The sequence below is a fragment of the Littorina saxatilis genome, linkage group LG12 (assembly GCF_037325665.1).
Source record: "Littorina saxatilis isolate snail1 linkage group LG12, US_GU_Lsax_2.0, whole genome shotgun sequence".
NCBI classification, from domain to species: Eukaryota; Metazoa; Mollusca; class Gastropoda; order Littorinimorpha; family Littorinidae; genus Littorina; species Littorina saxatilis.
In genome coordinates, this window is record NC_090256.1 from 8,664,832 (window position 1) to 8,679,079 (window position 14,248).

Consider the following 14,248-nt stretch of genomic DNA (forward strand, 5'->3'; position numbering starts at 1 on the left):
AGGATTCCAGTCTGTCTCTGACACACACACACACACACACACACACACACACACACACACACACACACACACAGCCCCCACCCACACTCATATACATGCACACAGCCCCCGACCCCCAACCCCTCCATGATAAACAAATCATCTCTTTCTAACACACACACACACACACACACACACACACACACACACACACACACACGTCTTGTGTATATAGCCTATACTGTCATCAGCTAAGATTTTACTGAAGTACACATAGGGGTAATTTCATCATCGATAGACTGTTGAGCGTTTGCAGTCCATTGCATGAATAATGACTCATGCTATACTAGGTGCCAGACCGCGTCCAGTGGCTCTTGAGAAATTAATTCATAAACAAAATCCCACTATTTCATCACTGGAAACAGCCGGGCATTTGATTGTTGGTGTGTGTCCAAGTGGGGGAATGATCTTAAGCCTTGAGCCTGTAAAAACCCTGTAAAACCCTTAAAAGCCCTGTAAAAACCCTAAAAGCCCTGTAAAAACCCTGTAAAAACCCTGCAAAAGCCTGGCCAGATCTGAGATTGTGAGCCAAAGACGGGATCGAAGGGCTGTGCCATTCAGGGCGTTTTAGTCAAGAGTTGCCAGAGTTGGTCAATTCACAATTGACTGCCGTGACTTCAGAACAATTACCCCTAATAGAAGTTCCGGTGCACTTTTTTTTAGATAGTGGCCAGCGGTCAACGCACTAAAAGGTATATTCCCAGCCAGAAAACGGTAACAAAATCACTACAAGAGGTATACAATTCGGCTTGTGCTCTGGCACATTGGTACATTGGTTCAAACAAGATCTGATTTTTTCAACTGAATCGTGAAGGAAAACCAGTCGTGAACGAACTGGAGCGAACGCTGATCTTACGTTGCCAAGGTGCGGAATATGAACATCACATACAAGACATATCTCAATAATTGTTGTTTCATCGTTCAATTAAGTGTTAAGGCAGTTCTTGCTGATAGAGATTTTCCATACAAGTACTCTGACTTAAATATAGCATCGTCGCTGACAGCAACGGAAATCCTGGCATTTGCTAGATTCATATTCGATTTCTTAAAATTCAACGGATTTCGTCTGCTGGACGTATGCGTACCCACCAGCACTCGAAAATGTAATACGATGAAGTGCTGATTTTTATGACAGTAGCAAAACATCTGTGCGCACTCGTGCATCTTTTGAGAACAGGTGACGGATTCTGTCAATTCCCTTATCTGAACTACATTACTACCAGCTAGCACTACTGGAGACACCGGGTGACAGACAAACCCTTGTCAAAATCCCGGTCTGATCTCCACTTGTGGATTCTGGCTCTCAGTCTCTACACTCAATGGATTTCCTATACTTGGCTTGACGCAAATGGGTGTGCGAGAGGATGAATTTGGAGCGACGCCACTTAGCAGTCGCGCTGGAGCAGCCAATAAAAACGGAGTTCAGAACACCGGCAACAACATGACAACCTCTCATGCAAGCATCTATAAGCATCCAGAGAAAGAGGGGTCGCAAGAAAGTCATGTATTTTTTTTTATTACGCTAAGAAGTTATCAATTCGTGCATCGAAAACTATACTTCTTATTCCCCACCCCCCTTTCACCCCTATCACACTTTCAAAAATCTGTCCTTCCCCCCTCGATCCCCAATCCCACCTTCTATCCATTCCCCCACTTCACAAATAAATAGCCGACGTGCAGAACAAGAATACGTCAAGACTCACAATGACACGTGACATCCATCCGTTCTGTCACTAAACATCTATAATAAGAGGATTGTTCATCTATGGGCTATTTTATTGAACCTATAAATACCCGTCGCCCTACCTATATGGGCTATTTTATTGAACCTATAAATACCCGTCGCCCTACCTATACGGGCTATTTCATTGAACCTATAAATACCCGTCGCCCTACCTATATGGGCTATTTTATTAAACCTATAAATACCCGTCGCCCTACCTATATGGGCTATTTTATTGAACCTATAAATACCCGTCGCCCTACCTATATGGGCTATTTTAGTGAACCTATAAATACCCGTCGCCCTACCTATATGGGCTATTTTAGTGAACCTATCTATAAATACCCGTCGCCCTACCTTATTTCTCTTCCTTGTGTTGAGATTTGCATATGAAAAAACAAGAAGAGCAAACGCTCGATCGAGTCACTTTCGCAGTTCTGAATATTATATGAGGCATCAGATGGACAGGAAGAAATTGCTATTCACAACACAATGAGTCACGTTCACATAAAATTTGAGCCCGGTCACTTTTATAGTTTCCGAGAAAAGCCCAACGTTAAGTTGTGTGTTGCCGAACAGAAAAGGCTAGTTATCTCCCTTGTTTTTCTGATAACGTTCGTAAAAGGCTACAGATGTAAATACTTTGATGTAAAGAATAATCCTACAAAGTTTCAATCACATCCGATGAACTTTGTCAAAGATATAAAATGTCTAATTTTTCCTTTGACGCTGACCTGTGACCTTGAAAAAGGTCAAAGGTCAACGAAACCATCGTTAAAGTGTAGAGGTCATTGGAGGTCACGACTAAACAAAATATGAGCCCGATCGCTTTGATAGTTTCCGAGAAAAGATATAAAATGTCTAATTTTTCCTTTGACGCTGACCTGTGACCTTGAAAAAGGTCAAAGGTCAACGAAACCATCGTTAAAGTGTAGAGGTCATTGGAGGTCACGACTAAACAAAATATGAGCCCGATCGCTTTGATAGTTTCCGAGAAAAGTCCAACGTTAAGGTGGTGGACGGCCGGCCGGACAGACTAACACTGACCGATTACATAGAGTCACTTTTTCTCAAGTGACTCAAAAATGGTCGTACATGTATTGATTTGTTAACCTAGAGGGGCTGTTTAATTGTGACATCAACTCAAAAATGGCACAGCGACTTTTTCTCAGCTGTCGCTATGTCATCTATGAGTTAATGGTGTAATTAAATATGACCAGAAGCGTTAACTGGCAGTGTCATAAACTTCAGTATGATGAGAATCCAGCATGAAAGGTGTTAGCTTTGAAACCACCGACGCGGATTATTTCTGAAGGAGATCTTTACAAGTAGGTAATTGCGCCCTTACGAAAATCACTTTCATGTTAGCGTGCCTTCGTTTGTTGCGAAACTAAACGTCCAGTGTCAAGTATTCTTTTTGTTATAAGGAAACTTTTCTTCAGATTTTGTAGATGAAAGTTTATGCAAAGTGTTTTGCTGAATATAAATACCTTTTCAACGACAACGGAAAACAAGACTTCGAACGTAGGCCTACCAGCAGAAAGTTTAAAACACTAACAGACAGTAAAAGCAAAACACACACACACACACACACACACACACACACACACACACACACACACACAAACATACACACACACACACACACACACACACAAACATACACACACACACACGCACACACACACACACAAACAATTGTTATCCCAACAACGAAATAAATACAAATGACCAGCGCCACGCTGAAAGCGTTTGTCGTTACATCACGGTATCGGTATTCGCCCCCATTAACAGGAGCCGTCGCGATATAACCTTGAATGGTTGAAAACGACGTTAAACACCAAATAAAGAAAGAAACATTTAACACGAGAGGGAGTTAACAGCGGCTTGTTTCTTTACTTGTTGCTCTTCCTGTCACAGCGGCGTCGCGTGCAGCACGTGAAAACGGATGCTCACTGTGTCGTTGATCCGCTGTGAGCCTGCGCGCTGTAACGCTATAGATTTTTGTCACGGATAATGATCAGCTGCGCGAGAAAAATCAATGTTCGGAGTGACTGTAAAACACCCGTGAAAATTGCTTCTTCCGCCCTACATTCTTCCGGTAATAGCGAATTACATTTAAAGCGACTGACTATTGACACTGTCTTATTGTGCTCAGTCTCTGTGTTGTTTAAAGCCCCAGTATATGTCTCAAATGGTTTACAAAACGATTTAAATCTTCTAATAAAAAAAGCAGTTCTAATCTTATGGAACACACTTGCAATAACATTTAATAGTGCATTAAATGAAACAGTTTGTTTGAATTGCTATGTTGTGGTTTATCTAACCCCTGAGCCATCGTGAACCCGTGTGATCCACTTTCCTTTTTTTCACAATTTAATCGTCAGTTTGTGATTTCAATGCGACTGGCTGTATCTGCAATAGCACGTTATTGTGTACCTCTGATTCTAAAACACAACAAACGGCTGCGAGTCACATATGAACTTGGCGGCGGCGGCTGGCTTCAAAGAAAGCGTGACTTGTCGGCGGCGGCTGGCTTCAAAGAAAGCGAGCGCTATGCAGAAAAATCGTCTGCTTTGAGACACGACCTTTCGTGACCCTGCTTCCGGGCTATCTTTTTTAAAACTTTCAAAACTTCGAATTGTACTGATCTTGTCTTGATGAAAAAAGAAATCTTTTATGATATAAGAATGTTTGTGTTACAAGCTGTCAATTTATTATTTAGATTTTAAAAGTTAGTTCTAGCGCCAAAACGAGGCGCCTGATTGTAGATCAGACGGTCCACGAAAATAAATTCTTTGAACATTTCTCACTCTCGACGGAAAGCAGCCAGGATGTTCCCGTTCGGTGAGCGTTTAAATGGAAGGGTGTTTGTACTGTGTGTAAAAGCCTGACAGTATATGGGATGGTTTACGGGAGGCTTACTGTGCCTTTAACTTGCTACGTTATGTCATGTTCTAGGCGCAATGGGAATTCTCAACCTCTCGTGAAAAACAGTCGCACTTCACCAAATGCCTGCACGTGTGTCTTTGTCAAAGTGAACTGTATGCTTGGCGCTGGTGGACAATATTCACTTTTTTGGCCAAAACTTTGCTTTTTTGGCCAAAAATGTACGTTTTTGGCCAAAAAAGTGTGTTTTGGGCAAAAAAAAGTGAATATTGTCCACCAGCGCCAAGCATAGAACTGCATCGTATCTTCCGTTTTAAAGGTTTGTGCGAAAAGCGATTAAAACTCCACACAAAATAACACAGGCTACAGAGATCATTCGTACCGTATATACTTTCTACTTTTAAGCTTTCCCGTGTAATCCTGCAAAGACAACATATCAAACATCCTGAAAGTGTATCTGATTTTGTTTAACCTTATTCCTTTACTCCAAATGTACAAACGTGAAGGATTTTGTACGATTTTAATCCCCCCCCCCCCCCCCCTCGGAATAATCCTTTCAAAATTCATCTGAAAAAGAAGACCAAAAAGCTCATTTTTAATGAAACAAACAAAAAAACCTCATTGATTTTCATCTTCTCTATCTTCCAACTAATTCCACAAAGACATATATTTGGGCACACTTGCAGCATTATCCTCATCAAAGCAGTACACCGGCCACAGTTGTATAAGCCGAATCACTAATCAATGTGCTAAAACTTGTACATGTATGTTGATCTATGTCTCCCCAAGCGCAAACTGAAATACTAACAAGTTTGCCCTACATATCGCCCACTGACATCCCGCCCTATCTCCGTGTTATCTGAGTGACAATGACAACACAGCTCAGAGCAAGTAAGTCCCCCCACACACACACACACACACACACAATCACAACAAAACACCAAAAAAAACCCAAAAAACGAAGCACAAAAAGGGGGAAAATGTCGACGTAACCACGTTTCAGTCGCTACTTCTCATACATTCAATTTCTGCTCTTCGCGCTCGAATATCATGCGTACTTTATTAAATGGCAAAGGCTTGTCACGTGTGGTAGACAACTTAACTTACTCCACGGTTTCGACACATTTCTTAACCTGCACCGTTTGAGAATGACCCGCAGAATGCTGACGGTGTGGGTGCTTCACGTCACGAAAGCCCGAAGAGAAGAAAACGGTGAAGGACCATCTGACAAAGTCGTAGGAGGACGCCAAGCCACGCACGCAACTCTTGAAAGCTGGAGCAATTTGTTTTATTCCCACGGCTCACCCTTTTAACACTAAACAATATTTCCTGCAGGGGGCATACATGTGCGTGATGCAACGGAATACAGTGGAACCCCATTTTAAGACCTCCACAAAGCTGAGCAAGGCAGGTCTTAAAAGGAGGGAGTCTTAAAATGGGGGTACATCTACACAGGTTATCAACAGTAAGTCCGAGAAAACAGTCTTAAAGGGGAGGGATTCTTAAATCAGGGGGGGGGGTGTCTTAAGGGGGGGGGGGGGGGTCCACTGTATACGGCAGCGCGAAGGTGGTCAACAATTTTCGAAAGAAGCTTTTTAGAAATTCGTTGAGTAGAGACCACCATCGTTTCTGGTAGGTGGCAAGCGTTCAATATATATATGTTGTTGTGGTACGGACACGACTAATACGTATATATATATATATATATATAATAATATATATATATATACATGTATCTGTTTACTTGATCTCCTGTCTGTCTGTCTGGTTCTGTCTGGTTCTGCCTGTCTCTGTCTCTCTCTTACTCTCACTCTCACTCTCTCTCTCTCTCTCTCTCTCTCTCTCTCTCTCTCTCTCTCTCTCTCTCTCTCTCTCTCTCTCTCTCTCTCTCTCTCTCTCTCTCTCTCTCTCTCTCTCTCTCTCTCTGCGTTAGAGACATAACAACTGATGATCTAAATACACATTTTTCCAAAATATCTGAAAAAGTTATTTTAAATGATACAACTAACCTCAATAATTTGGAAGTTTTAGAAGACTTCTGTAAGTCAAAAGAAATTTCATCTCAATTAAATATTCCTTCGCTTACAGTGCCTGAAGTCTTTCAAGCACTCACACATTTAAAGCAAACAGGTACCCGGGGGATAGACGGATTAGATGGAAGAATTCTTAAGTTATCAGCCCCGGTAATTTCCGAAACTCTCACTTACATTTATAATCTCTGTTTAGACAAACAATATTTTCCAATAGCACTCAAACAGGCAAAAATTATTCCTTTGTTTAAATCTGGTGAGAAGAAAGACCCCTCAAACTATAGACCGATTTCTATATTGTCTGTATTATAAAAGCCACTTGAAAAACATATAAACAAACACCTATTAGCGCACTTTGATCACAATCAATTATTTCACCCGAACCAGTCTTGCTTTAGGACTAATCACTCGTGTCACACTGCCTTAATCTCTCTTGTTGATCATTGGTTGGACAAGATAAACCATAATGAATTTTGTTGTGCTGTTTTTGTAGACTTTGCTAAAACTTTTGATGTAATTGATCACAAGTTGTTACTCAGAAAACTCAAATTATATGGCCTCGGGACTGCCTTTGTTCTTTTCTCAGCGACAAGCAACAAAGTGTGCATGCGAACGCCTCGGCATCAAGTATGCAGGCTGTACGGTATGGCGTACCTCAAGGGTCAGTTTTAGGCCCTCTACTTTTCTCCATATACATAAATGACCTGCCCCTTCATATTAAAAACTTGTGTGAACTTTTTGCAGATGACACTACCATACACTCCAGTGACACCAATTTAAATCGTTTATCTGAATCACTGCAAGAAAGTTTAAACCAGCTGAGTGCATGGACTGAGCTAAATCATATGTCCCTGAACCCCCAAAAAACTAAATGCATGATAATAACAACTAGACAAAAACGACAGAACATAATCTCCACATTTCCCGATTTAATTGTCAATGATGAAATTGTTTCAACAGTCAACCATCATAAAGTGACCATCGATAACAACCTGTCATGGTCACACCACATCGAACAACTTTCTAAAGTCATGTCCAAGAAAGTATATCTCTTATCTAGAATCAAGCACTTCCTGAATTTGGAAGCCAGGAAGTTATTCTTTAATGCCCATATTCAATCTGTTATTGATTACGCATCAACCTTATGGGATTCGGCAAGTGATAATTCACTAAAACCTATAATTAGATTACACAAACGAGCGTTGAAAGTAGTCTTATTAAAGAAAACAACCCTGAATGAATTAGACTACATAAACTTAGGCATTCTCCCTCTGAAGGAAAGACTTGGCTATAATAAATGTACCCTTATGAGCAAAATTATCACTGGATGTGTACCTGAAACTTTACGTACAAAATTTACCATGAGGAATTCACGTCAATTTATGAGATTAAACACTCCTGTTCCTCGGATTGACCTGTTTAGTGTATTCAGGTAGCAGTCTCTGGAACTCTCTTCCAACATTCCTGAGGCAAACTACCAGCACTGATAGTTTTAAGAGCAGATATTTGTCTTATGTAATGAAGTCAAAGTAAATGATATTTGTCTTAAATGGTATTCATTTTTTGTATTAAACATGCCCCTCTCCTCTTTATTGGTATAATGTACACAAACCCTTTTCGGATGAAGGGACTTAAAAACCAACCACTATTTAGATGTGTGATGATCTTAGCAATGTCTTGCTTGTTCGATTGATTTTCTTTAAAATGTAATGTATGGATTAGAGCATGATGTTGAGAAAGTGCAAGCTGCACTTTACCACTTAATTCACATCAATTAACTCGCAATTTACCTCAATGCAATGCATTTTGTGTACATATGTATAATGTGTTTTCACTTTAGTTTTCTGTTAAAATGTAGAATTTTAGTTTTTCTATTTTCTATTTTTTATCTTGTATTTTTATTTCATTTTTGTAGTTAGTCCCTCTTTAGGGCGAGGGCTGGATGTAAAAAAGCAGACCACTGCTTAATCTACTACCCTCGTAAAATAAAGAATTGTCATTGTCATTGTCATTGTCATTGTCTCTCTCTCTCTCTCTCTCTCTCTCTCTCTCTCTCTCTCTCTCTCTCTCTCTCTCTCTCTCTCTCTCTCTCTCTCTCTCTGTCTCTGTAAGAAAAGGTTGGAAAAAGGCACTATCCTTCAAAAGCAAAGCTCCAACATCATCAGTATCATCATGATCAGTATCATCATCATCATCATCATCATCATCATCATCATCATCATCATCATCATCATCTTTCTCTTTGTTTCCCCGTACCTCTCTGTTGTATGCTGTGACTAAAACACCTGTCTTTTGATGGTAAGCGTAACTGTCGCGAAAGCCAACAAGCCCTTCCCCGTACCAACTGATACATATATAAAAGGACATAACGAAAGGATCGACGCGTTTCAACCAAAGAGTTATGGGCAGAATATACCTGCGCAGTTTCAGCGGCACAGACGACGCACTGCATATCATTTATGCCGCGATAGGGATTATGACGAGTACTAGGCCTGTTTTCCTTTCATGCAACGTGTAGCGGGCTGGGATAAGCTGCAGTGCGTCGTCGGTCCTGCTGAAGTTAGATATATATATATATGTGAGCGTCGGGCCTTACCACATACAGTAAAGCCTGTCCTTAACTGGGCGAAGTCCACTACGCCAAGCATACTTCGCGAAGCTGGCCGCACGAAGCTTTAGCACTGAGTTTTCGGTAAAAAGACTTCGCGAAGTCTTCGCGAAGTCGACTTCCGGCTGAATGAAGGACCGCCTTGACACAGTCATCTCCGCTAGTCGAGGAGCACGTGCGCCACAAGGCACGATTAGGCGCAATGAATGACTCCCCGTTAATACAAAGTAGGTAAACACAAAAACAAGACGCTAAGCTGTTGCCTTAGGCCAAACGACATCCCCCCCCCCCCCCCCCTCCTCTTCTCCTTTCCTCCAGCCTTCTCCCACTCCCTCCCACCTACTTCGCCTCATACGTCTGTCCGCGTGTGTGTGTGGGTGCTTGTGTGTATGTGATCAGAAAATCTATCCTTCGAGATCTTTTTTATCACTATAACCCAGTCTTCTACACCTCCTCTCAGCCAATTAATCGAAAAGGGAAAGAAAAAAGTTGTTACTGACCTAAATGCGGACACTGTCACGAGTGTCAACAACGGCAGAACGTCCGGTCAAGCGCGGCATTGACAACAGAGGCAATCCCACTGGCCCTCTGGCACCTGTACACAAAGGTGTTTCCCTCACACCTGTGCAAAAAGGTGTTCCACTCTCAGTCACTCGCTCTGTGAGTCACAGTCCACGGACCAACGGGATTTGATTGCAAGAGAGTTTGCACACAACTTAGGCTGAATAGATCCGGCTCCAAAAGCAAACTGGCAAAAAAAGCGAAGAGGCCTTCACAGATTGAGATGATCGAATCAACACAGAAAATAATGTTTTGTGATTCCACAAATACTGGTATGCGTAGGCTGACGAATGAAGGAGAACTGGAATTGCGTAATGCTCCTTTGATGTGTATGCATGCATCTATCAGTGATAATAACACTCCTCGTAAGAACTGCGATTACGGGTTTGCTTGGTGTGGGTTTTTTTCTCTTAGTCTGAGTAGTTTTGACAGATGGTCCAGAGCTGCAAAGAAACACAAGAAAACCCAGACCAATTGTTGATTCGAGCTTCAAAACCCAAACTCAACTCTGAGCAAGCGGAACAGTAGAACTCTGTACTGAACAGCCAAAAAATCCGTTGTATGCACCAACAGGATTTGATTGCAAGAGAGTTTGCACACAACTCCGGCTGTGGTTTCACACCACGCTCACTTATTTCCGCAGGAACGATCCACAACAAAACACGTACAATCACCGAAGGAAGAATGATCAGAGTGGTAATGGCGAGTCCTCAGAATGGAAGTGAAATCCTCAGGCATGATCTCCAGGGAGTGGCACAACAAAACCGGCCGAACAAACGCACACACACACGTACACACACGATGACCACACCAAGCGGTCAGAAATCTGGCTCAGTGGCACGGCTTTTGTCCGGACAGTGTCAATGACTTGTTTAAAGACGGCGGTTCGTTGGGGATAGGCTAACACGACACTCTCTCTGTCTCTCTCTCCCCCCTCAGAACTTTTAATCAATTACAATTACCCCTAGGAGACGTTTATTGTCTGAACCGTGCCAGAACGAGCGGTGTCGAGCTGTTGAGAGTCTAAGGTTCTGCAGGTTTTTCAAGTCTTGCAGGAATTTGTGAAGTAGGTCTGGACTTGTCTTCCAAACTTGGAAGAAATTTGATATCACGTTGACACACAGCTTTGGCTTCGCTTTCAGATTTGCATATTATTCCTTAATATCTGGCACACACTTTTGGCTTCACTTTCAGATTAGCATTTTGTTCCTCAAACATCCCGGTATCAAGCTTTCAAGATTGATCCACGGGGGTCTTTTACTCCTTGGGCGTAAAGGCGTGCTAGTTCTGTCCACAGGTATAACCACATGTTCCACAAAGCACCACCGTATTAAACACAGGTATCCAATGTGTGAATGCAGAATGCTTTCCGATGTCAAATAAGTTCCAACATCCAGTAGCAGTTTTGAATCCTTTGCACATGTGTACACAAAAGGCAAACACAACACTTTTGTGGAAACTTTCTTGCGTGAAGTTAGCTATGGGCTAAGGAGAAAGTTGCAGGCGTGAACTCAGAAAAACTTGTCCGCAACTGTAGCAAGAATACCGTGCTGTGACGTGCTCACTTTAGCACACAGCCTGAACCCGTGAACTGCGCTCACGGCAGACTGCACTATCATTCATGAAATGTTAGTACCGTCAATGTTATCACAACAACTAACTTCTCGTGACAGACTAAATTAAACTTTAATAGGTTGACAGTTATTGGCTTTAATCTCTGCTGTAACATAACACACTCGTAAAGTTAGCCTCACAAGACTAAATCCATGTTTAAGTTACGATCTTTCTTTCTTTATTTATTTATTTGGTGTTTAACGTCGTTTTCAACCACGAAGGCTATATCGCGACGGTTTAAGTTACGAGAACTTCAGTATGAACAGTCGACATTTTAAGTAACCCACTGCACGTTTCTGTCTCAGCTGAGTGCTGTTCAGCATTCGTGACGATAGCAATACTCTGGATGTTCAGCACGCTCTGTTGGTTTAAACAAAATTTTATTCAGAACGTTCTGTTCGCCTCAGTCAGGACAGAGCGGCACGCCAGACAGACGACACTTGACTTGAAGCACTGGGGTCCACATCACTCACAGATCTCGCCGTGTCACGCTCACAATCTCGCGCCACAGAGTGGACCAGGACTGAGCCAGCTAAGACTACAAGAGTGTGGGCCAACACAGCAGATTTCTCCTTTTTTTATATATATTTTTTTTCGATCCTTAATTGGATTGCAGCCCTGCGTCAGGTCCAAGATGAAACGGCTTTAAGGGTTTAAAAGGCAAAGTCGAGAAAAAGTTTGTATTTCCATACATGTCCAAGATAAAAGGGCTTTAACAGTTTAAAAGGCGAAGTCGAGAAAAAGTTTGTATTTCCATACACCCTCCGTACATGTCCAAGATGAAACGGTTTAAAAAGTGTGTATCTCCGAACGCCCTCGGAAGGTGGGCGGGTGAAAGAGAGAGGACCGAGCCGCCTGCGTCATGGTCCTCCCAGCACACGTGTGCCAATGGCGAGTGCCGGAGTGAGGGACGGCAATTTATCTGTTGTCACCGAGGACCTCCGTTGATGTCCACTGCCGGCGCTGTCCGCCTGTCCCCTTGGTCAAACACTCTCAGCGCCGATAATCCCACTCACCGCATGCCGCCAATGCTGTCTGCACACACACACACACACAGACATGAGGAGCCCGCTTTCTTTCGTGTCTGGAACGGGACAGACCACACTACTCTACACTGGCAGACAATCTGATATCAGCCTGTGGAGTGAAATGAAGATTGCGATTAACTGCTGTAGAAGATTGCTTCTGGCAATGATTCAGTGGGTATACGAAAAGAACCAAGAGAATAATGGAAAGTACTGAAAGAATGCAGGAACAAAAACAAAAACAAAAAACGAACAGAAAAAATAACAGAAGAAAAAGAACAAGATATTGGTGTAATGAGTCATTTTGCATTCGCTGTTGGAACTAGCTAGCCCACAAGGTATCAGCAGGAATTCGTCCAATAGTCTCTAGACTTAAAAGCAGATTGCCTATTTCTGCTAAGGCCTAAAAAAAAATAGGTGTGGTTACGATAACCCGACCTACCCTATTTTTAGGGGCCGATCCTATAACTTTTTATTACATTTGTCAAAAAAACAAACAAACAAAAAAGAGTGCAAAAAACGCAATGCAAGCGAAAGCGCCCGAGTCGCACACTTATTTCCCTGTCAAGTAGGTTTAATTTGTACACATTGGAAAAAAAAGCTTAAAAAAAAATGATTGCCTACCTACCTACCCTATTTTTTATTTTTTGGGCTATGTTACCGTAACCACACCTATTTTTTTTTTTTGTTTGTTTGCATAAAGAAGATTGCTGGGCAGTGAGGCACCGACAATAAGCCGCCACGCCAGCAGAGTATCTCTGGTGGACATGTAAACCAGACGTGGGGCAGGTTTCATTCTAGTCTTGAACGGGGCTACACTATTTTTAGCAGAAAATCTAATATTGGTCTAAAGAGTTAAATATTTGCCTCCCAAAGAAGATTGCTGTTTCTGACAAGATTCAAAAGGCACAAAGCCATTCTCCCGCCACGCTAGCGCTAGAATATATTTGGCAATCACTTACAACAGACGTATATTCTTTTTTGTATATGCGCCAACCACCTTCATCTTTCATATGTATCTACCGTTCTTTCCTCCCCCTCCACCCCCCCCCCTCTTCCTCCTGCTAGCTTTTTTCTAATTCTTTCTGGTTTGCTTTAATTATTCTTTTGATCTAGATAGTTCCACAGTTTATAAGTAATGTTACGGTCCGACGTCATGTTTGTGTTATTGTCCAACTACGTAGGGCGCGTAATATTAGCGTTCGCTTGAGTTCGTGTCCCTATTGTTTATTGTTGTATTATTGTATCATGTTTGATTTAATAAAACATTGTTTAAACCAACAGACAATATTACATTCTCGTTTGAAGCTGGACTATAGTGTATTAGCAGAGAGTCTGGTAGTAGTATGTAGGGTAAAAGGCCGGATGCATGTGGGTGCAAAAGAAGGTTGTCATTGTGAATACAGAAAGACCAACACATGTGATACGTCAATTTTCTTTCTTGTCTTGAAATGGACTGGGTGGCCGAGTGGTAACGCACTTGCGCTCGGAATCGAGAGGTTGCGTGTTCGACCCTGGGTCGGGCCGCTATTTTCTCCCCCCTTTCCTAACCTAGATGGTGGGTTCAAGTGCTAGTCTTTCGGATGAGACGAAAAACCGAGGTCCCTTCGTGTACACTACATTGGGGTGTGCACGTTAAAGATCCCACGATAGACAAAAGGGTCTTTCCTGGCAAAATTGTATAGGCATAGATAAAAATGTCCATCAAATACCCGTGTGACTTGGAATAAAGGCCGCGAAAGGTGAACATTCGCCTAAC

General features: G+C 42.1%; 1 protein-coding gene across 2 annotated transcripts in view; it reads right to left on the reverse strand.

Moving 5' to 3' along the window:
• LOC138981192 (dopamine receptor 1-like) overlaps positions 1-14,248 on the reverse strand; it is a 71,869-nt gene that overhangs the window by 9,808 nt on the left and 47,813 nt on the right. The window contains exon 2 of one of the 2 annotated variants that reach the window (XM_070354031.1): positions 9,790-12,499. The exons of the other annotated variant lie outside the window; for it this stretch is intronic. The gene's annotated coding sequence lies outside the window, so the exon portion shown is untranslated. The remainder of the gene's footprint in view (positions 1-9,789; positions 12,500-14,248) is intronic. 2 annotated transcript variants of the gene reach the window in all.